The 27,470-nt window shown below is 48.1% G+C and overlaps 1 pseudogene; it reads right to left on the minus strand.

The window, feature by feature from the left end:
- Positions 1 to 1,250: 1,250 nt before the first annotated feature.
- Positions 1,251 to 27,454, minus strand: LOC101527771 (26S proteasome regulatory subunit 7-like; annotated as a pseudogene).
- Positions 27,455 to 27,470: the final 16 nt, after the last annotated feature.

Below are 27,470 nucleotides of genomic sequence, written 5' to 3' on the forward strand. Positions count from 1 at the left end.
CCCCAGTGGCTGCAGTGGCCAGGGCTGGGCAAGGCTGCACCAGGAGCCCAGACCCTGGAGCTCCGTCCTGATCTCCGCGTAAGTAGTAGAGTCCTAAGCACCATGGCTGCTGGTTTTTCAGGTACATTAGATGGGAGCTGAGTCAGAGGTGGAGTAGCCTGGACTCAGACTGGTACCTGTATGGGGTGCCGGCACCCCAAGGGTGGCAGCTTAATCTACTATGGCACAACTCTGAACCCTTTCAAGAAGCACTTATTGAAATGGCCAACAACCCCAGTTTTCCCGGGACTGGGTGGGTTCCTGTGTAAGTGACTAACTGCCCTTGTTAAAATCAGAAAAATCCCTGGGATCCCAGGTTGAGTTGCTTATTCTGACACAACCCATCTGCAGCGTTGGCTCCCATGAAGTCACGGATCTGGGAAAACCAAGCACTAACAGAATCCTGGAAAGAAGCAGTTTCAGAGAAACACGCTGCTGTGAAAAAGCCATCCTCTGTCAACAGCCTACACAGCCTGCTGTGGCCCAGGCCAAGATCCGGGTTGGGAAAGTACCAACATTGTCTGCCAGTAGAGTCTTCCAGCTGAAGAGTGCCACCTTATACCAATGTGGGACAATGGCAATAGGAACTGACCAACTTCAGAGGCTTCCCACCGTGTGCTTCACAGCTCACCATGGCTGTTTCTTAGATTAGTGATCCTCGGGCCAGGCACGGTGGCCCAGCAGCCAGAGTCCTCACCTTGGGCATGCCGGGATCCCATGTGGGCACCGGTTCTAATCCTGGGGGCCCTGTTTCCCACCCAACTCCCGCTTATGGGAAGGCAGTCAAGGACAGCTCAAAGCCTTGGAGACCTGGAGGAAGTTCCTGGCTCCTGGCTTCAGATTGGCACAGTGCCGGCTGTTGTGATCACTTGGGGTGTCAATCATCAGACGGAAGATCTTCCTCTGTCTTTCCTCTTCTCTGTATATCTGACATTCCAATTTAAAAAAATCTTAAAATATATATATAAGAGATATACAGATTTCACGGGGATTAAGACCACTCAATGAGTTTGTTGGACCCCCACCTCCCACCTTAGTTTCTTATTCAATAGATTTGAAATTGGGATTGGAATTTTGCTTGTTATGATTCTTTTTATACAAATTTGAAGCCATTTTTTGTGATGGCCTTTTTTTTTGTTGCATTTTTTATGTAAGTCAACATAAGGTTAGAATCCCAATTCAAAGTGTTTTCACTTGCAAGTCTTTGCAGCTCACTCATGTGTCATGTACCAGGGAGTAGCACTGAATTTAGCAGAAGATTTAATGACCTCACAGCTTCCGAGAAATCCTTCCAGGGAGCGAATTTTGCTGCACTCTGATGGCAAACACAGCAGTTTCTGCGCAGGCACTTCTCATCTCCACACCAGTGCTGTCTGGGCAGAGCCATGGCAGCAACTCAAATCCAGCATCTCTCAAGACTCATCGAACCAGCCTGAACCAAAGATGTGAGCCCGACATACTAGATCTGCTAAGCTAAATTCAATCTTGCCATTTAGTCCTCCCGGACCCATCCGTGCTGGGTCCAGAGTATCCGGTCTGTCAGTGGCCATCAGCACTTTAACATTGTCCGGAGGATCAGAGCCACCCAGCCAACTGATCAGTCCCAGCACTGTTCTCCGCATTTCCTTGTTGCCTCCAGCGCCATCATCCAACCAAACCCCTCCAATGGCATCAATCTCATCAAAGAAGAAAAGGCAGGCTTCTTTGTGTTCTGATCTTTTCAAAGTGCTCACGCGCCCTTTAAGGCCCCTCTCCAATGTTGTGTTTAACTCAAAAGAAGCAAGCACCAGTCTGATGAGCCACCTCCTTGAGGAACAGAGTATCTTGCCTCTGTCCAGTGAACCACGGAGCAGCATGTCATGGGAGGCTCAATGCCAGGGTTGACAAGCCTTCCTGGATGAAATAGTGGGATTTCAACTACTCCTTGCAACTTTTCCATCTGCTCCTTACAGCCACCGACATCACTGTGACAGCAGGTTTGTCCTCCACCTTCACCCTGGTGACCGTCGAATCCTTCTCGGAAAGCAATAGAACGTGGATTTGATCCTTATTTCCGTCCACACTGACTCTTCTTCCTTCGTCAATGTGAGTAGGTGCCACCTGTTCACCTTGGTAATGTCACCAGAATGGTCCTCTGAATCAGTGTTATCTGTGTGCACCTTGCAGTTTGTGAATGCTGCTCACTCTGGCTCATTCGCCTATCCGCAGCCGAATCCCATAGCGCTGGTGGAGCTGGGCCAGTGTCAGCCTTGCTAATACTGGTGAGCTCATTCATTTTCTTGAGAGGTCGTCAAATATCGAGCTGAAGCTGTTTGATCTGGCGTGGGTCAGTGCAGTGACCATTAGGTTTTCAGCAAGGTAATGTCCCCCTCCCCCAGAGCTCAGATGATTTGTCTCCCTTCTTATCCTCTCTGGATTGGCCCTGAGGTAAGTTAGCATTTTAGGAGCTCCAGGGTCTTGGCAACATAGAGAATAGCACAGCATCTTGAAAACTTGCATGTCTAACAAGTTGCCAGGTGATCCTAACACTGCTGATCTTTGGTTATATGTTGAGAACCGTGTTTTATGAATCCTCCAGATCTCAGTGTTCTAATATGAAAGTGTGTGTCTGTAGTTAGGGGCCTCTCTTGGGGCGCTCTCCTCCAAGTGACGATGCAGCAACTCAAATCCCACCTACTGGTTCTGCCATCCTCATTGTATGGTTTCCCACATTGTTTTGGGATCATTGTCCCTTCTAGGAATCTCAAAGCAGGAGACACATGAAGAGGCACTCCAGGGAGGTTTCTGTGGTTCAGGGCCAGAAGTTACTGAAGGACCTGCGTTACTCAGACACATGGCCACACCAATCCTCAAGTGTGGTATAGGAAACTTACTCTTAGTTGTGGACCCAGGAAGAAGGAAGTTGTGTCACACAGTCTGCTCCTCTGCTCATCACATCAAACATCCATTCCACCTTTTACCACACCTAGAACATTCTTTTTTCCTCACCAAAGGAAATGCCAGCAACTCCCTTTTGGCTGTGGCACCAGCTCAAAAGCCATGCTCTGTGCAGTCTCCCCCAGTAAGGCTGGATTTGGCACCTCATGACCTCATGATTTGTGAATTGCCCTTCTCCTCTCCCCTCCATACAAGGGTGGAGGTAGGCCTACAGCTCAGGGACATCCCACAAGCCTGGGGCTGCTGACCTGACGGGCACCAAGTCAGTCGCAGACACTAGGATGACGGAAGAGAGTAGGAGTCCATTTTGCAACATGTAGAACAAACAGTGGGCAGCTATCGCTCTAGCCTTAAATTCCTCGAGGGCTGAAACACAGCAAATCTGGGGTTGAGCGATGCTGGATGAATTCGTGAGAGGGTTTCTGATTGGTTCATGGTACGTGCGCTCTCTCTTGGATTGGTTAGCTATTGGGAACCAGCGTGTTCTGAAAAGATGCTGTGATAGCAAAATGCTGTTGAATCTGCCCAGGATCTGTTGGGTCGATGGCTTATTGTGTTTGTTAAGGCCCTGGAGCATCTCATAATAGAGGCAATGATTGCATTCTGAATCTTGTGACTTGAGGTTTTCTGGGGTTGGCTGGATCTCTGTGCTACTCCCTTGGTTTAGTGAACTAATCTTTTGGAAAGAGGTGACTTGCAATCATCAAGGTAAAGACAGAGGATTATAACCTAAGGGAGAGAGACCAGGGTCTGGCAAGGTCTACGTCAAAGGTATAGAGTGTCCTGAATTCCTTCACTTAAAAAAAAATACATGTATTTGAAAGGTATAGCAACAGTGACAGGGGAGAGAAAGAGAGAGAGATTAATTTTCCATCTGCTGTTTCACTTCTCAAAGTGCGGCCAACAACCCAGTCTTAGCCAGACCAGAACCAGGAGCCTGGAACTTCATCTGAGTCTCCCGTATAGGAAGCAGCGGTTCAAGCACGTTGGGCCACTATCTGTTGCCTCTCAAGTGCAATGGCAGGAAGCTGAATCAGAACTGAAATATGCATCGATGTTGGGACACAACAAATTAAGCCATCACCTGCAAAACCAGCATCCAATATGGCTGCCAATTTGAGACCCGGCTATTCCAGTTCTGATCTTCTCCTTGCTAACGTGCCTGGGAAAGCAGCCAAGGATGGCCTAAGTACTTGGGTCCCTCTACACACGTGGGAGAATCTGAAGCTGTAGCTCCTGGCTTTGGGCTTGCACAGCTCCCGCTGTGACCATTTGGGGAGTGAACCAGTGGGTAGAATCTCTCTCTCTCGCTCTTTCTCTACAACTTTGCCTTTCAAACAAGCAAAAACTAAATATTTAAATATTTAAGTGAAGTAGCCAGGAGTCAAGCAGGCATTTCAATTTGGGATGACAGCACTGTCGCAAGCAGTGGCTTTACCTGCTGCGCCATATGCCAGCCCTCGTATTCCTACTTGTTGAATTTGGAAACTATCTCTTAGTTCTCAAGGCTTTTTGCCTCTTTCCACCCATAACTCACTCTTTCACCTAGATAGTAGGTACATTCAGCTTGGCAGGAATATGTGCAATCTAATTGCTACAGGCCTGTGCCATTTTGTTTACTTCGAAGTGTTACTGAGTCTTGGTCACAAGGCTTTTTCTATCTTGCTCCTTAACATTTGGGGTCAAGAGAAGTAGGATTTTTCTGGCTTTGAAAACCCCATGCTGTGTGATTACAGCTTGAAGCAAGCCTCACTCCATGTAGCCTTTCTCTTGTAAGAGGAGAAAGCGAAGCTGTACTTCACTTTAGCTGCACTACACATCAGTGCTCAGACTCCAACTCCCTTCCCTTAGAGCAAGGACTCTTGACTGGAGATTTGATGAAGGAAACTTGGATGCTGTGTGAAGTCAGGCTCTCTGCAAGTAGACCTGGGGTGAGGATTCCGGTGCAAGCGAGTGATTAGTGAGTGGGGGGACAAAGGGAAAAGCAGAAGGCTGGAGTGCAACTCAGCGGATCCCACAGTGGAGCTCTGGGGCAAGAGTCATATCTGGTACCTTCTCAAGGCAAAGAAGCTGGGCTCTCACACACTGAGCAATCAGTCACCATCCATGACGTGCCCCCGGGGGGTCTTCAACACCCAGGGCCTCCACTTTCCTTCCTCCACAGATCAAGGGCTGAAGGCGCCCAATGCGAGGCCTCTGTCGTGAACAGGTGGCACCTACTGACCTTAAAGAAGGAACGGGAGTCGGTATGGACAAACACAAGAATCAAATCCACGTATGTCAATGCTTGGCAAAGGTAAAGCTATCTGCTGTAATAAATAACCCTAGTATCAGCTGTTTAGCATAATAAAAATGTATTTCTTATTCAAGTAACAGTTCAAGTCGTGTCTGGTTTCCTGAGCTGCTGCTCCGTGAACAAGAATTTCTGTCCCCAGATCTCTTCCATCTGGTGGTTCTGATATGGGGGAAATCAGGCAGAGAGTCAGACAAGAGGGAATGGAGGTACAGGGGAGGATAAGCTCCCTGCCGTGGCCCGGGAAAGCAGCTGAGGATGGCCCAAAGCCTTGGGACCCTGCACCCGCGTGGGAGATCTGGAGGAAGCTCCTGGCTTCAGATCAGCTCAGCTCTGTTGTGGCCACTTGGAGAGTGAATCAGTGGACAGAAGATCTTCCTCTCTGTCTCTCCTTCTCTCTGTCTCTCCTCCTCTCTGTGTATCTCACTTTGTAATAAAGATAAATAAATCTTTTTTAAAAAAAGATAAGAAAGAAAAACAGGTAAGGGCTCTGATGGACAGAGCCATCTTCACCTGGAAGAGCAGAGAGAAGCCAAAGCAGGCAGATCGGTCGCTTCAAGCTTGCTTCTGCTTGTAAGTCAGGACAGGGAAATAGAACAATAGAAAAATACCTGTTGGCTTCACAATGGATTACTTCAGGGCCCCGCTCATGGGTAGGGACTAAGGCAGAGGGTGCTGCTTCATGCCATGTCCGTTGAGTCGGTTCTGTTTTGCAACCTGGTTGTCATCACTGTCTCCTGAGCTTGACCTGGTGGCAGAGTTTTAGCCTGGGTGACTCCATTTTGACTTTTATTCTGGTTGGTTGGGGCCAAAGGCAGGATTTTAGCCTACAACAATGGTCTTGTAGGAGACATACAATATTTTAAAATTAAATTAAAAACAAAATTTCTAAGTATTCATTTATCTAGGAAAGCAGAAAGAATGAAATGAATAGGGACAGACAGATAGAAATCTCCCGTTCAGCGGTTCTCTCCCAAACTACCTGTAATTGCCTGAGCTTGGCCAGGCTGAAGATGGGAGCTTAGTCTACCACAAGGGTAACAGGACTCAACCTTGAGTCATTGCCTGCTGCCTTCCTAGGTGGAACCAGAAGCAGAGGTGGGTCTTGAACCCATTGTGCTGTAAGATGTGGTATCACAAGAAGAGACAGAAAGATCTTCCATCTGCTGCCTTATCCCCAAAATAGCCGCAAAGGCTGGAGCTGAGCTAAACCAGAGCCAGGAGCCAGGTCTGCCACATGAAAGCAGGGTCCCAAGACTTTGGATCATCCTCCACTGCTTTCCCAGGCCACAAGCAGGGAGCTGGATGGGAAGTGGGGCAGCTGGGACATGCACCAATGTGCATATGGGATATTGGCACTTGCAGTTAGCCAGTTGAGTCATAGCACCAGCCTGCCTTTTTAAAATTTGCAAAATATTATTTTATCCTTTTGTTTGAAAGGCAGAATGATAGAGACGGACAAGAAGACAGATCGAAGAGATGGTGAGAGAAAGAGATAGGCAGACAGGAGAGAGACCTTCTGTGCACTGATCAACACTCCAAATGGCTACGTAAGCAGAAACTGGTTCAGGCTAAAGCCCAGAGCTCCATCCAGTCTCCCATATGGGTAGCAGGAACTGTTTGAACTGGCACTCCAACTTGCCATGCCCAGGCATCAGCAGGCAATAGCTGAGCTCGCTGTGGCACAACGTGGGTGCCAAGTGGCGTCTTCACTGCTATGCCAAATGCCACCCCTAATATGTTTTAGAGAGTCCCTGCAATGCTGCTGACAGGCTAGAGTACATGGTGGGTGGAGGTGATTAAAAGTCTTGCGCAGAGAAGCATGAACCGGAGTGAACTGAGCTCCCGAGGAAGTAGGTGCACAGCATCTGGCAGAACACACAAGGGAAACACTACCCAGATAGGAGAGTGATATTGATGTAATCGTCATTGCCTGGAGTTTCAGGTAGTACAAGGTAGTTTCTGAAGTTCCTAACTCAGACTGTGGGTTTATAAAGAAATCAACACTTGTGAAGGATGGACTGCAACAAGCGTTGGTGGATGATAAAGCACTGATTACCCCAACCCTGGGCAAGCCGTCAGAGACATGCCCAATGTGTCGTGTTGCAACAGCCTGTGGGAAAGGTTGTTCAGCCTGTGCAGGAAATTGCACTTTCCAGATCCTGCAGATATTATCTGGAAATCACCTTCCTACCTCCCACCCCAGGGAAGAAAGAAATAAAATTTTAGGATGAATTCCTGAAGTCTTATAAACAAGGTAGACATAGAAGCATACAACCGGATGTAGGGCAGCAGTCCAAGGGCAGTATCCTTAACGAGACTGATGATTTCTTGGTAGAAAATGCTTTTGTAATTATAGTGCGGTGTTTGCAGGTGCATGAGTGTGTTGGGGAAAATATTTTCCCATTAGAAATTAAATCTGTGATTGTATAATGCAAAACAGGCTTTATGAAACTATTTGAGTACAGGTTTGGAAGTTTCAAGTTCTGAAACTACTTAAACAACAAAGACCATTTCCCTCTGAACTTCCCTGTGCCTTGTAACCAGCCCTCCCCGACCTGTGCCCCAGTACCACCTGCTTTCTGTTCCCAGGGCTTCACTCCTCCCAGAGGATCATGTACACAAAATTGTGCAGTGGAGAGCTGTGTGTGTCTCCCTTGTTTCATTTGGGGAGGTGCTTTTGAGACTCAGTCATTTTGTGGCACTTACTGCGATTTTGGACCTTAAGACTTAGGAAGAAAAAGAAAGAAAGAAAGAAAGAAAGAAAGAAAGAAAGAAAGAAAGAAAGAAAGAAAGAAAGAAAGAAAGAAAGAAAGACAGACTTTAAGAGTATCAAGAATCAACAAACCTCTTTGGTGGAAGAAAAAAAAAAAGAGAGAGCAGACTCCAGAGAAAGGAGAATCCTTACATTTTGAAATTTCAATAAAACACGAACATTTAGACATTTTGCACCAAGACCTTATTCCCAATGGGTGTTGTAAAAAAATCACATGAGGGCCCACTGGTGTAGCATAGCACGTAAGTCACTACCAATAGTGTTGGCATTCCACACGGGCACTAGTTCTTGTCCAAGATACTTTACTTCCCATCCAGCTCCATGCTGATGCACCTGAAAAAACAGTGAAGAATGGCCAATCGCTTGTGACCCTACACCCACACAGGAGATCCAGAGGAGATTCCTGGCTCCTGGCTTTGGACCAACCCAGCTCTGGCTGTTGCAGCCATTGGGAGAATGAACCAGCAGATGGAAAGTTCTGTGTGTATCTGTGTGTGCAATTCTGCCTTTGAAGTAAATAAATAATTAAATAAAATCTTTGAAAGCTCATCATCAGTGGTGCCTCTCCCTCCCTCCCCCCAAGAGGCACCCCATCTCCCGGCTGTCAGGAGGTGCTTTCTCCGCCCCTCTTCTTGCCCCTCTCACCTGGTCCCTTTGCAAATAAACTTCTGTCTGCAAGAGGTTCCAGCTTTTCATTTCTATATTAAACTGAGGGAAGAACCCACCAAGCTTTCCTGGTAACGTATTTTCCCTGGCGCCCAACGTGTGGCATGAAGAAGACTTAGGCTGGAGCCTTGTGGCCAGACTCAACCAAGAGAAGACTTCATAAGGAGTTTTCAGACTCCAGATGGCCCCGAACATGCACCCTTGTATGACAACCAACTTCTGTCACCGCAACTTGGATGACCAAGACCATCGCTCTGTGGATCCCACACTTCTAGGACTCTTTCACCTGAACAATGCCCCATTTCAGCAGGAAGTAGATAGAAACCTTTATTCCTACAGAAATAGGATGTGGGATTCCAAGAGAGAGGTCTGAGATCATCCAAGCCGGCTGAAGTCTTGGCCACACTTTCAAGTGGATGGCACAACATTGCCCACCTATTTCCTAACTGGTTAAGAGACCATCGACGGGGGCCCAGCGGCGTGGCCTAGCAGCTAAAAGTCCTCGCCTTGAAAGTCCCGGGATCCCATATGGGCGCCGGTTCTAATCCCGGCAGCTCCACTTCCCATCCAGCTCCCTGCTTGTGGCCTGGGAAAGCAGTTGAGGACGGCCCAATGCATTGGGACACTTCACCCGCGTGGGAGACCCGGAAGAAGTTCCAGGTTCCTGGCTTTGGATCGGCGCGCACCGGCCCGTTGCGGCTCACTTGGGGAGTGAATCATCGGAAGTGAATCATAGGACGGAAGATCCTCCTCTCTGTCTCTCCTCCTCTCTGTATATCTGGCTGTAATAAAATAATAAATCTTTCAAAAAAAAAAAAAAAGAGAGACCATCGACGGGGAACCTTTTGCCTGTAGGCTCCCACCCAACAGGGAGGGGTAGGGAACACTTAAAATCCCAAGACCCGTCCTCAAACCTTCGGTGTCTCTCCCTCTCTCTTTTCAAGAGGCACCCCACCTCCTGGCCTTCTCTTGCAAGGTGTTTTCCTCTTTCCTCCTCTATCCCTGCTCATTTGGTTCCTTCACAGATAAAATTTCTCTGTCTGAAAAAAATCACCATCAGGCAGTACCCTTTTTCCCTATAGAAAATAAAATTAAATATTTTTAAGATAAATTTAAAAGATGGAGCAGTAGCAAGAGAGGAAAAGATAACTTCCATCCTATGGCTTACTCCTCAAATGGCTGCAACAGCCAGGGTTGGGCCAGGCCGGAGCCAGGAGCCAGGAACTGCAGCTGCATCTCCCACACGGGTGCAGGGCCCCAAAGACTGGGGTTGTTTTCTGCTGCCTGCCCAAGTGCATCACTAGGAAACTGGTTAGAAATTAGAGCACCTGGGACTCACACATCTCCAACATGAGATGTGAGTGTCACAATGGCTTAACCAGGGGTTTAACAACGCTGAAACTGAAATGGTGTTTTGTTCTTGGTGCAAAAAGATTTTTTGAAAACTATACACATGAGGGATGCCAAAAACCTTCATGAAGAATGGAAAACTTAAAAAAGCTATGCCTGGACAAGCCCCCACTAATCCCCACCAGGCGCATCCCTAGCCCCAGTTTTTGTGTGTGACGGCACATGCTGCAGTCTAACCCAGTCCATTCCACATCCCGCCTGGCTCTTGTGCACACCCACGGCTTCTGCAGCTTAGCTCAGCCTGACCCACCCCAGACCTGGTCCACATTTGCTGGGGTCCGTGCAGCGGATGTCTCTACAACCACCTGAATGCAGCTCCACCTTCCTTTGCATGGACACTGTGGAAGAATTCCAATCCATTCAGACATTGTTTGCTGCTGCAGAGTTATTTTTTTTACGATCAATGTGAGCTTGGAGGTTAATGTCGCTAAAAGGACCTTTTAGTGTTCATGCTGTCTTGGCTAATCAAGGGATTTGTGTTTAGGTTTCATTCTTTCCTTGATCTTTAGGTTCTCCTTTTCTTTGTGATATATTTCGTCCCTTAACTGTTTCAAGATTGAGTTGTAGAGTAAGAATTGTAGTAGGAACTTCTATTGGCCCACTTGACCATGCCTGTGCCAGAGCTCATGAGGGTTTTTGTATAAATAAAGGGGACAGCTTTCTTGCATTTGTCCATTATGATGCTGACATTGTAGTGCTTCATTTCTTTCCTCTTCACGCCTAATCCACGCACCCTTTTCGAGTTCCAAACTCGGCTGGAGCTGGACTTCGGCACACATACACGCCGATAGGTGCTACTGCCTTGACCAACCTGGTCAGCCCCGCCTTGCTGTCATGCTCACTAGCAGGAGCTGCAGCCCAGCAGAGTTCTCCCAGTCCCTCTGTTTCTCCTTATTCCTCTCCCACAGTTCCCCTACCATGCCTGTACCCAGTCCTAGATCTTGCACCTGCCAGGGAGTGCTGCAGTCCTATTAGACACCACTCACATCCAGTGCTGGCACTCACAGCCAGTACTGTGGTTTAGCCCAGCTGATCCACACTCATTCTGTTTTTTCTGTGCACCGGTAGGTGCAACAGGCTAGCCCATCCTAGCTTGCTCCCAAACGAGCTTGCCTCCAGTCCCAGTTTTCATGCTTACCAGTGGAAACAGTGGCTAAGCAAGGCAGTCCCTGAAGTTCCCCTACCAGGCCTACTCCCAATCACAGGTCTTACACATGCCAGTAGGTGCTGAGACCCCACTGAAATGACCCACCCTTAGACTCAGCATTCACCAACAGGTGCTATAGCCCGGTTCAGCCTGGCCTGTCCCCAGACCCAGCTCTTACCAGTGAGTGCTACAAACTAGCCCAGCTTGGTCCACCCACAGCTCTCATGTGAACTGGTGGGTGTTTCAGTCCAATCCAACCTGTTCTGTACCCCATTCTGGCTCTCACTTGTGCTGGTGTGTACTGTCCAGAAACCACCTGGTCCAGCCCAAGACCTGGGTCGCACATATGTCAACAGGTGCTGCAGCTCCGCCTTGCCTGGCTTGTCCCAGCCCTGGCTCTTGTACTTAGCAACAAGAGCTGTGGCTTAGCAGGGGAGTTCTCCAAGTTTCTCTACCAGGCCCACTCCCAGCCCTAGTTCTTCCAAGTGCTGAAGGATGACACGGCTGGTGCCTCATCCTGACATTCACTGGCAGGTAGTGTGGGCTAGCCCGACTGGACTGCATCCATATTCCAGCTTTCACCAGTAGGTGCTAGCCTAGCTCAGCCTAGCCTACCTGCAGACCAACCTGCCCCCAATCCCAGTTTTCACACTCACCAGTAAAACCAGGGGCTCAGCAAACAAGTCAAGGAAGTTCCCCTACCAGGCAGCTTCCCAGACCCAAATCTTATGTTGCTGGTGTGTGTTTCAGCCCATCCTGGCCTGGCCCACCCACAGTCTCAGCTCTCGCTGGTGGGTGCCACATCCCTGCATGGTCTGTCCTCAGTCCTGCCCTTTGCCTGTACCAGTGGCCACCCTAGGATCTTAGCAGCCAATTGGTAATATGTACTACACCCTGAAAGTTTGATCTGGAGCAATCAGCAAAGCCTTTTACAGTCAGAGGAACTGTTCAGACATGTCCGTGCTTTTATTTCCTGAAAAAGGTGGGTATGGTCAGGTATGGTCATGCATCACTAATGATGGGGAAGCAATCTGACAAACATCAAAGGGTACACTTGTACAAACTGAGACAGCTGATATGGTTGTAGGGTTTTTAACCCCAAATACGGCAGCAACCTCAATTCTTGTCTCGCAGGAAAGAATTTTCCTGCAGACACAGTTTAGATTTTTGAAACTAAAAAGCAAGATTTATTTGAAAAGTTGAGAAAGGAGGCTCCCATCCTAGTGGTGGGAGGGAGTTCTGAGACAGAAAATACCTCTACCTCCTGGCATAGTGGCAAGAGGAGGAAAAGAAAGACCCTCGACCTCTGCCGTAGTGGCTGGAGGAAAAGTGGAAAAGACCCTTACATAGGGGGTGTTGGGATCTTTTAAAGCTTTACTTCAAAGGGGTTTCTCCAAAGACAAAGGGAAATTCCTGGACCCGCGGTACCTGGCTTTGAGACAAAAGGCCAGAAAGGTGTCAGACATGCTACTTCCTTGGTCCCTTTCAATGATAAGGAGACCAGTCTGAGGCCCTCCCACACGATGGCCAGAGACAGTGGCTGATGCTTCAGGTGGGGACTGGCATGCTAATGTCGCCCTTGTCTCTTGGAAGAATTGTGCTCTGGTGAATCTAAGACATGGGGGGTGGCGGGGAGCGGGGAATGCCATTTTATCTTCGAGAAGAAAATGACTTGCGGACCCAGAATGCCCTAGCTGCCTACTACCCAGTCTAACTCCTCACACAATATGAACTAACATCCTAGATACAGTCTGTCCTTAATTGAAACATCCTAGTGTTAGGCGTAATTTGACACACCCTAAATGTTAGGTATGATCATCTTGACTATATGAAGATGCTTCTCCCCTTCTTCCCCCGTGCCACCAGATACAGAGAGGACAAGAAAATGTGGAAGCAATGGTGTAATCAAATTTCTGCTAATCCCCAACCTTCCCACCCTAATTGGTGGTTCACATGGGATTGTATCCTTCGAAACTATGTAAACATCACCAAAAATAAAAATTTTTAAAAAGCTCATAGGTGTTTAGAAACTTTCGGGAGACAAGGGTGAGTTCTAAGATGGGGGGATTCCAAGGCTAGAATCAGCAACAAAATCTAGCAGGAAGAGAAGGCAGGCAAGGAATACCCACAGAGAAGCAACAGCATGGCCACATCCCTGCAATATTCTCCTGCCCGGCCTCCTTACCAGGCAGCCCTGGCCCATGGTCTGAGACCCCAAGCAGGAGCTATGGAAAGGTTAGGGAGGATGGTCCAGCTGAGGACTTCCATCTTCCTCTTCATGGCACCCAGAATCTTAGAGGAGATGGTCAGATCTCTAAGGATAAAGAAGGCCTCACTTGGTGAGGAAACTAGTGTATTCTCCAGTTTGGAGCTGTATTTGAAAGTGGCATTAAGAAAAGGCAAAGAGTAACATGTCAGGCTGCTAAAGAGAAGTGAAAGCTTGGCCTGAGCTGTGAGTCTACATACTGGCAAATCTTTGAGTACTTCCTGGTAACAGGGTCCAGGGTGAGCTGTGGTCTCTAAGGCAGACACACTTGAGGCTAGGATAGGCTATGGGACTGGGTGTGCTGCCAGGGGCTGGAGATCACAGCAGAGAACAGGCATTCTGTGTAGGCTAGCTACTGTCTGCCAATGGCATGCCAGCTCATCACAGCAGCAGGAAGTTGTGGGTACTGGTTACCCTGCATGTTCCAAGAATCCTAGACTGTAGGCAGTGAGTGTCTGTGCTACATGGGGAAAAAAGAGCATGAGAAAACTCCAAACTCAGAGTTCAGAAAAGTAGAATACCTGCTTATGTGTTCTTATAAAACCTTGTCAAGAGAATGGTGCTATGGCATAGCAAGCTAAGCCTCTACCTGCAGCACCAGCATCCCATATGGACACCACTTCGCGTCCCTGCTCCACTTCCCATCCAGCTGCCTGTATATGGTCTGGGAAAGCAGAGGAGTATCGCCCAAGCCCTTGGGACCCTGCATTCATGTGGAAGACCTAGAAGAAGCTTCTGGTTCCTGGTTTTAGATCGGCTCAGCTCTGATCATTGTGGCCATTTGTGAGAGTAGATCAGTGGATGAAACATTTCTCTCTCTCTCCCTTCCTCCTCTTCCTTCTAACTCTGTCTTCCAAATGAAATAAAATAAATCTTTAAAAAACTTGTCATGCAAAGCCTTGATGCCCTCCTAACATTTTCATCATATCTTGCTTAATTAAACACTGATTCAGTGCTGCTACATACAGGGAGCTCTTGAAAGAGGTCAAGTACACACTGGTACCCTGTTGCCCTAGTCACTTTATTTAGTTATTTAAAGATTTATTTATTTTTATTGCAAAGTCAGATATATATAGAGAGGAGGAGAAATAGAGAGGAAGATCCTCTGTCTGATGATTCACTCCCCAAGTGACCTCAACAGCCAGTGCTGAGCCGATCTGGAGCCAGGAGCCAGGAACCTCCTGCAGGTCTCCCACACGGGTGCAGGGTCCCAAAGCTTTGGGCCGTCCTCGACTGCTTTCCCAGGCCACAAGCAGGGAGCTGGATGGAAAGTGGAGCTGCTGGGATTAGAACCAGTGCCCATATGTGATCCTGAGGGACACCACAGCCATGTCCAGACTAGACAGCAGCTTCCACTCTGGCCATCACACTCACCAGTGGGACCTACAACCCAGCCAGGCATTCCCTTTTCACACCAACCAGGCCTGTTCCCAGCCACAGGTCTTGCGTGTGCCAGTGGTTGCTCTGACCCAGCATGGCAGAGTCCCTCTCCTGTCTTGGCCTTTGCCTTTGGATGCTGTATCCTGGCCTGACCCAGCATACTGCATACCTGCTCAGTCTGCTCCCATCCCTGACTCATGCAAACTAGTAGGTGTGACAGCCTAGCCCAGCATGACCTGTGCTCCAGCCTGGTTTCTGCACTTGATGGTGAGCTAGAGTTTGCTCAGCCCTGTCCAGTCCACCCCTTCCAAAACCAACCCACACATTAGCCATCAGTTGGAGCTACCTTGCCCAACTTGCTCGGCCCCTTTGCCTGGACCACATGCTCACCAGCAGGAGTCATGACCCACTAGGTCAGTTTCCCACATTCCCTCACTCTGCCCACTCCGAGACCCATATCTCACAAATGCCAGTGGGTGCTAGGCCCTTGCCTGGCATAGCCTCCTCCTCCATCTTGACCTTATATGAGCTGGCGAATGTTGCGGCCCAGCCCGCCCCACACCCTGTTTTAGGATGCATGTGCAGGTGCTGCAGCTGGACTTGCCCAGTCTATTGCTGGTCCCTGTACCCATGAGTGTGCATGTTCCATGGTCATGCCTAGCTCGCCCCATCAACACCCCAACACTTGAGCTAACCAGTGGGGTTTGTATTTCCACAGGGTTTGCCCACATATTCCCCACAGAATCTACCCCATTTCTGGTTCTTTTGCATGCTGGTTAGTGACATGTTCCTGTCTAATGTGACCCGTTCCCTGTTCCGACATTGAGTCTGATACTGGGATCTAGCCCTGCTGGGCAGGCCCCCAGTCCTAGCCTTTGCATGAATTGGCATGTGGTAGTCCGCAATGTTCTATGCTAACAAGCCCATCTCAGGCCTCCCACGTGGACTGGTGTGTCAGCCCAACCCATACAGATCTTTCACTCTCTCCCCTCTAAACTACATCAGTCCCTTCGCTTACCTGCAAGTGCAGTGGCCCTGTCATTGGGTGTGCCTCAGAATTCATTCTTGATGTACACATACCATGACCTTATCCATGGAAGTCTCTAAGCAGCAATTCCACACCCCCAAGAACCCAGGGCTTGCTGCCAGGCAGTGGCAGGGGCTAGGGTCCCAAGCACTGTGTCTGATCTAGCTCACACACCTCAAGCAGCTGCCACACTGCCGGGAGGTCCCTCCATCCAAGTCCCAAAGTTGAGCTCACCTGCCCCCCTCAAGATGGTGGCAGTAGGCAGAACCAGGAATCTGAGCTTCTGAGATCCCCTCACAGTGTATTTACCATGAAGGCAGAAAACTCCTGGGCCCAGGCAACCCCTGGATTCACCCACTGCTTGGCAGCAGTAGCTGGGGCTAGGCCCCTAAGCTTTGAGCCCGACCTGGCTCATTTGCCCCCAGCAGCTGCCAAACTGCAGGGAGATTTCTTTTCTTTTTTTTTTAACATTTATTTATTTTTATTGTAAAAGCAGATTTACAGAAAGAAAGATCTTCCATCCACTGATTCACTTCCATCCACTGATTCACAATGACCAGACCTGAGATAATCTGAAGCCAGTAGCCAGGAGCCTCTTCTGGGTCTCCCATGTGGATGCAAGGTCCCAAGGCTTTGGACCATCCTCTGTTGCCCTCCCAGGCTACAAGCAGGGAGCTGGATGGGAAGTGGAGCAGCCGGGACACGAACTGCCAGCTATATGATATCCACTCGGCCATAGCACTGGAAATAGTAGCTACACTTCTGAAGTACTCATACAGAGATCTGTTCCACAAGGAATGTCTGTCTTTAAGAATGTTAAGTGTTTGTCTAGTGGTTAAAGGCTGCTTGGGACACCTTCATCTCATGTCAGAGTCCAAGGCTGAGTCCTGGCTTGCAGCTCCCAATTCTAACCTCCTGCTAGTGTGCATTCTTTTTTTTTTTTTTTAGATTTATTTTTATTTTTATTACAAAGTCAGATATAGAGAGGAGGAGAGACAGAGAGGGAGATCTTCCGTCCGATGATTCACTCCCCAAGTGAGCCGCAACGGGCTGGTGCTGCGCCGATCTGAAGCCGGGAACCAGGAACCTCTTCCAGGTCTCCCACGCAGGTGCAGAGTCCCAGTGCTCTGGGCCGTCCTCGACTGCTTTCCCAGGCCACAAGCAGGGAACCGGATGGGAAGTGGAGTTGCCGGGATTAGAACCGGTGCCCATATGGGATCCCGGGGCTTTCAAGGCGAGGACTTTAGGTGCTAGGCTACGCCGCCGGGCCAGCTAGTGTGCATTCTAAAAGGCAATGGCAATGCAATGGCACAAATGGTTGGGTTCCTGCCACCCATGTCGGAGATCTATACTGAGTTCCTGGCTCCTGGCTTCAATATGGCCCAGGCACAGTTGTGTATATTTAGGAATATGAGCCAGTGGATAGGAGCTCTCTGCCTCCTTGCCCTTAAATTTTAATTGAATATATTTTTTTAAAGATTTATTCATTTTATTACAAAGTCAGATATACAGAGAGGAGGAGAGACAGAGAGGGAGATCTTTCGTCCGATGATTTACTCCCCAAGTGAACCACAACGGGCTGGTGCGCGCCAATCCGAAGCCGGGAACCAGGAACCTCCTCTGGGTCTCCTACACGGGTGCAGTGTCCCAATGCATTGGGCCGTCCTCTCCTGCTTTCCCAGGCCACAAGCAAGGAGCTGGATGGGAAGTGGAGCTGCTGGGATTAGAACCGGCCCCCATATGGGATCCTGGGGCCTCCAAGGTGAGGACTTTAGCCGCTAGGCCACGCCGCTGGGCCCCTAATTGAATAATTTTTAAAAATAACATTTCAACAAAAGTGTAATGAGATTCTAGATACTACAGCGTGCAGAGGATAACAAAGTGAAGGAGTGATTGATCAAGGGCGATATCATTTGCCCCTGAAATTCTGGGCCAAGTGTGTGTAGAAGTACGCCAGGCAAACTTGTCTGTGCCGTTGGGTTGCTAATACACCGAGGTCCTGAGATTCCTTTGTTTGAGCCTAACACAATAGCTCAATTGGCTAATCATCGCCTTCAAGCTCCAGGATTCCATACGGCACTGCTTCATGTACTGGCTGCTCCACTTCCCACTCACTCCCTGCTTGTGGCCTGGGAGGGCAGCAGAGGATGGCCCAAAGCCTTGGGACCCTGCACCTGCATGAGACCTGGAGGAAGTTCCTGGCTCCCAGCTTTGGGCCAGCTTAGCTCTGGCCAATATGGCTACTTAGGGAATGAATCAGCAAATAGAAAATTTGCCTTTCCGATTAAAATAAATAAATAAATCTTTAAAAATAAAATCCTCTTATCACAAAGCTGCCAATGTCTTTGCCATTAATTTCAGTAGAGTCTTGCCTTGAGTAAAATGCACTTCCAATTGTTCTCAAAGTACAATTTTATGGGAGACACATTGATAAGCCTACACTTGTTAAAATTGTAGTCATGATTATTTTATTCACACAATTTATAAGACTAATATTTCTGAAGGGAAAGGCATTGAATGAGGGGTTGGTGGGGAAGCTCCTAAGAGGGAGTAGCAGGGGCTGCACTGTGAAATAGCACACTAGGCCTCTGCCTGTGACTCCAGCATCCCTTACAGCTGCCGGTTCAAGTCCTGGCTGCTCCACTTCTGATTCGGCTCCCTGTTAAAGTGCACAAGAAAGCAGCAGGATGGCACAAGTTCCTGGGGCTCCTGTCACCTGTGCGGGAGATCCAGAGGCAAAAGCAGAGTCCTCAGGATCAAAGCCACCAGAAACATGGAATGTATCATTTTGGAACACTTATTTTAAAAGCAGAGTGTCAGAGAAAGAGAGAGAGAGAAAGAAAGAGCAAAAGAGAAAGATCTCCCCTCTGCTGATTCACTTCCCAAATGCCTGCAACATCTGGAGCTGAGTCAGGCCAAAGCTGGGAGTTAAAAACTCCATCCGGGTCCGGCGGCGTGGCCTAGCGGCTAAAGTCCTCGCCTTGAACACGCCGGGATCCCATATGGGCGCCGGTTCTAATCCCGGCAGCTCCACTTCCCATCCAGTTCCCTGCTTGTGGCCTGGGAAAGCAGGAGAGGACGGCCCAAAGCTTTGGGACCCTGCACCCATGTGGGAGACCTGGAAGAGGTTCCTGGTTCCTGGCTTCGGATTGGCGCAGCACCAGCCCGTTGCGGCTCACTTGGGGAGTGAATCATCGGACGGAAGATCTTGCTCTCAACAGAATAAGTTTTAAACACAGTGAATCTCGGATCTGCTTTTTGTTTCCTTTGGTTTGCTTGTTTACTATTTACTGAGCTCATGTTCTCCTTCTGTACTCATGATTTCTTGGAAACGATGCATGCATCTCTGTTGAGACGCTCATGAACCACAATGTCAGTGATTTGCACAGCTTCTCAACTGTCCCAGCAAGCGCAGAAGCACACACAATGAGGCACTCCTGAGTTCTGTGGGGCAAGCCGATTCAAAATGTCTTAATGCAGTCAAAGCAACATTTCAGGCAAGAGTGCAATGGTCATTGTGCTGAATGGTTATAAAATTTTCTGGCGCTGTGTAGGATGAAAATAATTACAGGGATGGAGTAAACATGGAACGTGTGTGCCATGCAATGACTGGGATGGTCCCTGGTTTCTGACTTACTGTTCCCTCACAGATTTTATTTTTTCCACTCCTTACCTATTGCTGACAGGACATTAACTATGTAAGGATGTAAGGGTTAGTTTTGTCATTTGCAAATTGCAAGTTTGTACTACGTAAGCACTTTGATTCCATGATTTTATTTGGTATCACGGGAAACATGATTCACACAGGCAAGTTTGACTTCAATAATTGACCCTAAAAGATGCCCTGTGAGCAATCTTATTTCTTAACTTTAAGTACAAGAAGGTCATGAGGTCCTAATTGCAAGACTCTAATTCTCTTAATTATTTTTAAAGAAGATTATGTTTGGGGCAGGCATTTGGAGCATTGGTTAAGAGGCTGTTTGGGCTGCCTGCATCCTGTAGCATGGCTCTGGGTCAGAATTCTCACTCAGGCTGCCAATTCCAGTTCCCTACAAATGCAGACTCTAGAAAACATGAAGTGACTGGTTTGCACGGCTGGTTCCCTGGTACCCACATGGAAGGCCTGGACTGGGGCCCCTGCTCCTGGCTTGGACCTGGCACAGTCCAACCTCAGCTCTTACAGGCATCCAGGGAAGGAACCAGCAGATGGGAGCTCTGTCTATCTCTCCCTCTCTGTGTTATGTATCTCTGATTCCCAGGTGACCAAATAAAAGGAAAAAAAAAAAAAGAATCTCAATCATGAAGTGACAACCTCCCTAAATTTTCCTTGACACCGTGATTATAATGCCAGAATGTTCTCTACTCAGCATGGTTTCAGGGATTCTAGAAAGTTCTTCAAGAGAAACAGTGCCTTCTTGCCCTTCTCAGCGATGGCCAGGTCTGGAGACCTCACATTTTTGTCACACATACTTAGCATTGCACTGAGATACAAGATCAAAATCATCTTGGAAAATGCAATGAATTTAGTTAAATTCATGCTGGAAAGTAAAATTCTGTCATCATGCGTATTTTTTTTTTAATAGGGATAAGCTGTAGCCTGGAACAATCATGAATTTGTTCATGCCGTATCACCACCTTATGATTTACACACTGACATAATACCTTTCCTTTGTCCAATATTTACCTTCTGGATGCTTCAAGGTGTGTCACAGTGGGTAAAACTGGCAGTTGGGCAAATGTCACAGGTCAGAACTCACAGGTTTTTCTCATCCAGTTCATGTCTGCCTTTGGCTGTTTGGATCGAGACACGTGGGATCTGCACACGGGAAGCAGAAAGGGCATGCCAGTCCAAACTATGTCAACCTTGCCCCTGGAATATTTAAATTTGCAGGCTCTTGAGAGGAGTAACACTAGCAGGAAGTACCACCTGAACTGTCCTTTTCTTACCTTGTAGCACAGCGTGACATTCCCAGGACAAAGATGCTGTTTCTGAACCAAGCAGGAAAACACAACCCTTAACATCAGTGATCGGGAAGCGATCCTGCAGTAAGTTTGTGTAAATAACAAACATAACCCCCATTATCTCCCACTGACTGAATTCCTTAGGGTTCACTGCCACAACTCATTCACAAATTAAACACTCTTGCTTTAAAAAGGCTTTGTCCACTTCTCCGGGTCTTCCCTGTCTCCTGCAAGTGCGTAGAGACATGAGAAAAATCAGTAAATGTCTAGGCTTTGTGTCTGATAATCTGTCTTGTGCTTGCCCGGTTCCTGTCAGAGTCCAGATTTGCAGCGGCCTCCCCACCAGTAAGGGAGGAAGAAGCATTTCAGAAAAAATATATATATATTACCAAGATAGGGATTTTCAGATTTCATTGCTTTCTCAAAGATTATGGCTGTTGTTAACACCAAGAATACATTCAGAAAATCAATGGATTTAATTTCATCTTAACCTTTAATCTCCTAGAAACGCAAATAGATCTCGTCAAGAAATCACATTGCAAAAATTAGTCAAAAATTTTAAACCAATAAGTGTAAAAGAATTAAACACAAATAATTTTTCTATTTAGGTTTAAAATGGGACTTTCCAGTGCTGTGGAGCAACGAGTTAAGCCATCCCATGTGAGTGCCTGTTCCATTCCTGGCTGCTTCACTGCTCACCCAGCTCGCTGCTAATGTGCTAACGCACCTGAGAACATAGCAGAAGACGGCCCAAGTGCTGGGAGCCCTGCACCCAGCTGGGAAACCTAGACGGAGTTCCAGGCTCCCGGCTTTGGTCTGGCCATGTGATGGCCGCAGCAGCCATGTGGGCAGTGAACCAGCCAACGGAAGATCTCCGTCTCTCCTCCTCTGTGCTCACTCTGTAACTTCACCTCTCAAATAAACAAGCCTGTTTTCTCCCCAAGAAACTGTTGAATTCAGCTGGGCAATAAGATACTGGACTCTATGCACGGCACATGCTTGCAATGAAAGAAACAAGACTGGATTTGAACTGTAATACTGCAACAAGGTGGAGCAATCCACCATGGGGGAGGGCTTGGGGAGGGGATGGGGGAACATCAGAGCCTATGAAACGATGTTATAAAATGAAATACAATAAATAAAAAAAATATATATATATATAAAGCCGGTTTTATAAAGAAAGAACTTAACTGAAATAGAAATGTTTATGAACAGTTTAGGAAAGACTAACCAGAGTTTTGACCTGGTGTGTAGAGCTGGTATGCAGATGCAATCTGTTTCATGAATCATTTGACACCGAGCAGTCCAGCTAAGTCTCACTTTCCTCATCAGTAGAATAAAAGAGCTGGGCAGCCTCTGACTCATGTGAACACTATTATTTTGTCATGCCATCTGCTGGAGCAAACCTTCGGTCTCCAGCCTGGGAATCTTGGCTACTTTTTTGGGGAAAAGAGACTTTCGTCAGTGTCAACTAGCTTGCGCATCTACAAAATGATTTCTTGTATTTCACAGCTACGCCAGCAAACAGAAAAACACTGTGTCTTTCTTGGCATACCCATGTGTCATGTTTGTTTTCTAAAGTTAGGGATAGACTTGCTGTTGTTCATTAGGATCGGTAGGTTTCCTCACACTGGCCTGAGGCAAGCCTTCTAAAGCTCCTGGGTTTGTGTTGGCAACTCACCCATCTTGCTTCACCTGCTCCTCCTTCCGCCTTTGCCCCAACCCCAGCTTTATCAGCTTTCTCAATGCTTTGCCCCTGCCCAACACCCACCTCTTCCTAATACCCCTGTGCCCATCTCTATGCGTGCCCTTTAGGACAATGCCTTGCTATTAAAATTCTTCTTCACTTGCTCACATAAATCGGTGTCTGGAGGAAGCACTGAGTCCGGCAATTAAAATGTCAGTTAAGCTGTCCGCATCCCACATCAGAGTGTCGGATTTGGAGTTGTGGCTCTGGGTCCTGTCTCCAGCATCCTGCTAATGCAGACCCTTTGAGGCAGCAGCTGAGGGCCGAATGATGGGGCTCCCACCACGCATGTGAAAGGCCTAGGCTGAGTTCTAGACTCCCGATTTGGGGTTCCCCCACCACCACTTTGGGAAGTGAGCCCTAAAATGATATTGTGTGTGTGTTTCTCTGTCCCTCAATAAACAAATAAATATCTGTTCTTAGAATTCTTAACTCAGTAGCTGTGATGAGTAAAACTATTTGATTGAAGGAATTAATAGCAATGGTAAGCCTGTAGTTTTTTCAGCAAGGTAAAATTGTTGGAATTCCAACGTTAACAGCGGGCCTGGCACGGTGGCCTAGTGGCTAAAGTCCTCGCCTTGAATGCACCGGGATCCCTTATGAGTGCCGGTTATAATCCCAGCAGCCCCGCTTCCCATCCAGCTTCCTGCCTGTGGCCTGGGAAAGCAGTCGAGGATGGCCCAAAGCCCTGGAACCTGCGTGGGAGACGTGGAGAAAGCTCCTGGCTCCTGGCTTCGGATAGGCGTAGCACCAGCCATTGCGGTCACTTAGGAAGTTAATCATCAGACGGAAGATCTTCCTCTCTGTCTGTCCTCCTTCCTCTCTGTATATCAGACTTTGCATTGAAAATAAATAAATAAATACATACATACATCTTTAAAAAATTAACAACAAGGTAAGAGACTATTGTGGGGACAGAGAGAAATTTGGACCGGTGTAAGGCGTGTGTGCTTACGGACTTGTTACCTGAAGGAGTGAGCGGGCAACTGGGACTGGAGTGGGGAGTGGGTGCTAGGACCTGCCTCAGTGCCCTTTACTCCCAGCTGGTTAAAATGCAGAACCTCCAGCCCTCTGTTGGAATCTACGCTTTCCGGAGGAGGCCGAGCAGGTGGCGGGGGTCTGTGTGCACCCTGGTGTTGAGAAGCGTTGGTTTGTGATATCCTGTGTGTGAACGTCTCCCTCTTTAAAGTTGGTTTGACCCGCTGCTTAGGATTGGTGCAGTACCAGCCGTTGCACTCACTTGGGGAGTGGATCATCGGACGGAAGATCTTCCTCTCTGTCTCTCCTCCTCTGTGTATATCTGACTTTCCAATAAAAATAAATACATCTTTAAAAAAATAAATAAATAAAAAAGAAAAAGGCTAGAATGCAATTTTTACATGTATTTTAAAGTTAAAATAAATGAGACTCTGAAGTGATTGAGTAGGGACATAGGGCCAATGCCTAAATTCCTTGATGAGCAGGATATGCAAAGTCCTTCACTTAGAGGATCTGTTGGCAAATATTTCAGAAGCACTGGGTCTCCTGGCCAAGTTGAATTTCCATAATCCCATGAACTTTTTTTAATGCCTTTCCCCCCGACTTCCATGCTTTTGCTCCTTCATCTCCAACATAACCCCTGTAAGTCACACAGTTTGCTTGACAAGTGGGTGATAAGCCAAAACCACCTCTTGCCTTCCACAGGTGTGATTCTGACATACATCCTGTGTTGTGTCGGAAGGGAGAGACTGTGCAGTCTTGTGCAAGTCTCCCTTGACTTCGACTCCCGGTCCCTTGTCATGCTGTTGCATAGCCACGTGCAGCAGGACAGAGTCGGCCAATGCTTGCTTCCATTAGCAACTGATGGTGAAAGTAACTACTTCATATTATTTTACCACTTAGCCTAGCACGTTAAGTGTTAGTCAAATTTCTAATAGATGAGTATCAAATATGTTGTTAAAAAAACTCTACAAATATCACTTGAATTTTTACTGGTAATTTCAGCAGTTAGATTCCAGTGAAACTTAAAGGCAGACTATAAAAACATTGCAAAAAGAAACTTATATAGATCGAGAGAGCAGGTTTTTTTAAAAAAATCTCTGAATATGAAGTTTAATATGCTTCTCATTTAAGTGGGAAACATGCATAAATTTACTTCAAAAAGTTTGTGAAAATTTTTAGAAAGTAAGTTTATTTTGCTTCTATTTTTTTGAAAACCATGCATACAAGGGATCTTTTCAAAATTCGTGTAAAGCATATATTATTTAAAAACTATGCCCAGCTATAGCAACTGCCTAGGTTGCCTTGTACCTGAGCATACGTTACACTGTTGGAGTAAAATAGCCAATACAAGGCAGGCATTCTGAGACTGGTTAATGCCAAATCTGTGTTAACTGTATTAGTGTGCTAGCATAGTTACCTGTTCCACTTAAAAACAAATTTTTAAAGGTATGTGAGAAAGGGGGATGCTGTGCTGGGACATGTCATCCCGTCCCCTGGGAGAGCCATTGCCACTATGTGCTAGAGGGTGGAGTGCTGCAGATTGCCCAAGGGACAGGGTCTGGGGACATGTTGGAGTGGGGCTGCTGAGGGCATGTCTGACAGGTCAGGAGTGACTTCTGGAGGCTTCCACGGACCGGGCCACTGTACTCGCAAGTAGTTGAGGGAGCTGAGACAGGATGGTTTGGGGGAGGCAGGGACTAGAAGGCATGTCTAGCTCAGCACCAATCACTCACCCATGTGGGAGATCTGGGCTGGGCTAAGTAGCATCACTTGCACATGCAAAAGCTGGGCCTGGGGGACATGCCTGGCTAGACTAGGCCACACTCTGCAAGTGTTGGAGCAGAGGGTGGGCCACATCAAGATCTGGGGCTGGGGATGGGTCTGATAGGGAAACTTGGGAGACTCCCCTGCAGGGCCACAGCTCCCACTAGGGAGCATAAGAGCTGAAGCTGAGAGCAGGCCAAGCCAGACAAGGTTACAACATTCATCAGCATTTGTGTGGGCCAGGTCTGGGGACAGGCCAGGCTGGGCCATTCTGCAGCACTTGCTGGCATGCTGAAGAACCAGGTCAGGTTGTGGGCCACACCAGGCAGCACTAGGCTGTAGTGCCCTCTGGCAGAAGCTAAGACAAGGGGCAGGCCAGGCCAGGCTGGGTTGCAGCATCCATCAGCACACATGTGGGATGGGCCTGGGGGCAGCCCAGGCTGGGCCAGACCACAGCACATGCTAGCACATTCAAGAGCCAGAACCGGATACAGACAAGGACAGGTTTGGGCCACAACATGCTAGTTGATGTGATGGCCAGGGCTAGGGATGGGCCAGATTGGGCTTGGATGTAGCACTCACAGGCAGGCCAAGCTGAACCAGGCTGTATCACCTGCTGGCAAATGCGAGACTGGCAGCAGGCTATCTCAGCCTAGGCCGGAGCATCTGCTGGCACACACATGACCCAGGGCTGGGAGCAGACCTTGTAGGGGAGCTTTGGGGACTCTCCTGTTTCGCCACTGTTTCCTTTGGTGAGAGTAGGGGCTGGCCATCCAGGCAGGGCTGTAGCACCCATCTTCCAGCATGTGGGCTTTGTAGGGAGTGGGCCAGGGTGGGCGAGGCTGCTGTACCTGTGCAAGAACCAGAATGGGTCCAGGCTGCCAAGGCTAGGCTGTAGCACCAATTGGCAACGACTGGCACTGGATATAAGTCATGTTAGGCTGGACCGCAGTACCACCAGGGCAAGCACAGGATCCAGGGCTGGAACCAGGCTTAATAGGGGAACTGTGGGCACTCCCCTGCTAGGCTGCATCTCCTACTGGTGAGCATCAGAGCCAGGGCTGATATTGTATTGGGCTGAACCAGGCACAGCATCCTCAGGCCTATGTGTGGCCGAATCTGAGGGCTGGTCAAACTGAACTAAGCCACAGCACCGTTGGGTGTGCATGAGAACCAAATGGGATGTGGGATGGACTGAGCTAGGCTGTAGCACATGTCACCACACAGGGAGACTGGGGCTGGGGGCAGGCCAGGTGAGGTTTATAGGGGTCACCCCAGTTAAGTTGTGGAGCTTGCTAGTATGCATAAGGACTAGGTTTGTGGTAGGCTAGGTTGAGCTAGGCTGCAACGCCCCTCCCTCAGTTTGTGTGAGATGGGTCTGGGAGTGGAACTGACCAGGCAGCTTGCATTCACTGAGATGTGTGTTGGCTGGTGCAGGTGACAGACTGAATCTGACCCTGCACACAAGAGTCAAGTTTGAGGTCACTTCATGTAATGCGTCTTTGGGGAGTTTCCAGTTAGGATGCTGGATGGAAACCCCTACCACAGGGAAAATCACATAATATATATGGTTCGACCTTGGAGTACATGTGTCAGGACTGGGCCTCCTCAATTGTTGATGCCTGTGCAGTGGCCAGCATGCCCAGAAGTACGCAGGGGACATGGTAGCCAGCTCATCTAGGCCAGCAGAGGAAGTCAAATGCCTTGTCAGAGAATGGGAAACAGAACAGGTTGGACAATTCTCCTGGCCAAACCTTGCAATATGTTCTGGGCCTGAGGATGTATCAGGGTGGAGTTAGTCAGCCAATAGACTTGGAAAGATTTTCTCATCCCTGGTGTAACGAAGCTGATGACTTCTTTGATCTATCAAAACTCTTTCAGTAACACCCTGAAACACTCTTGCCCACATCCGGGTATCTAAGATGTCATCAAATGACTGTCCCCCCATCCTTGGGTGCTGATGTAGTCTGACAGCAAAGAGTGGTCCCTTCCCTTCCCTCTCTGTGAACACAGGATGAAAAAAAAACCTGAAACATCTGTTTCACCTACCTTCCTCCATGCTTCCATGTCTTGGC

Source organism: Ochotona princeps, chromosome 2, assembly GCF_030435755.1.
Source record: "Ochotona princeps isolate mOchPri1 chromosome 2, mOchPri1.hap1, whole genome shotgun sequence".
Lineage (NCBI taxonomy): Eukaryota > Metazoa > Chordata > Mammalia > Lagomorpha > Ochotonidae > Ochotona > Ochotona princeps.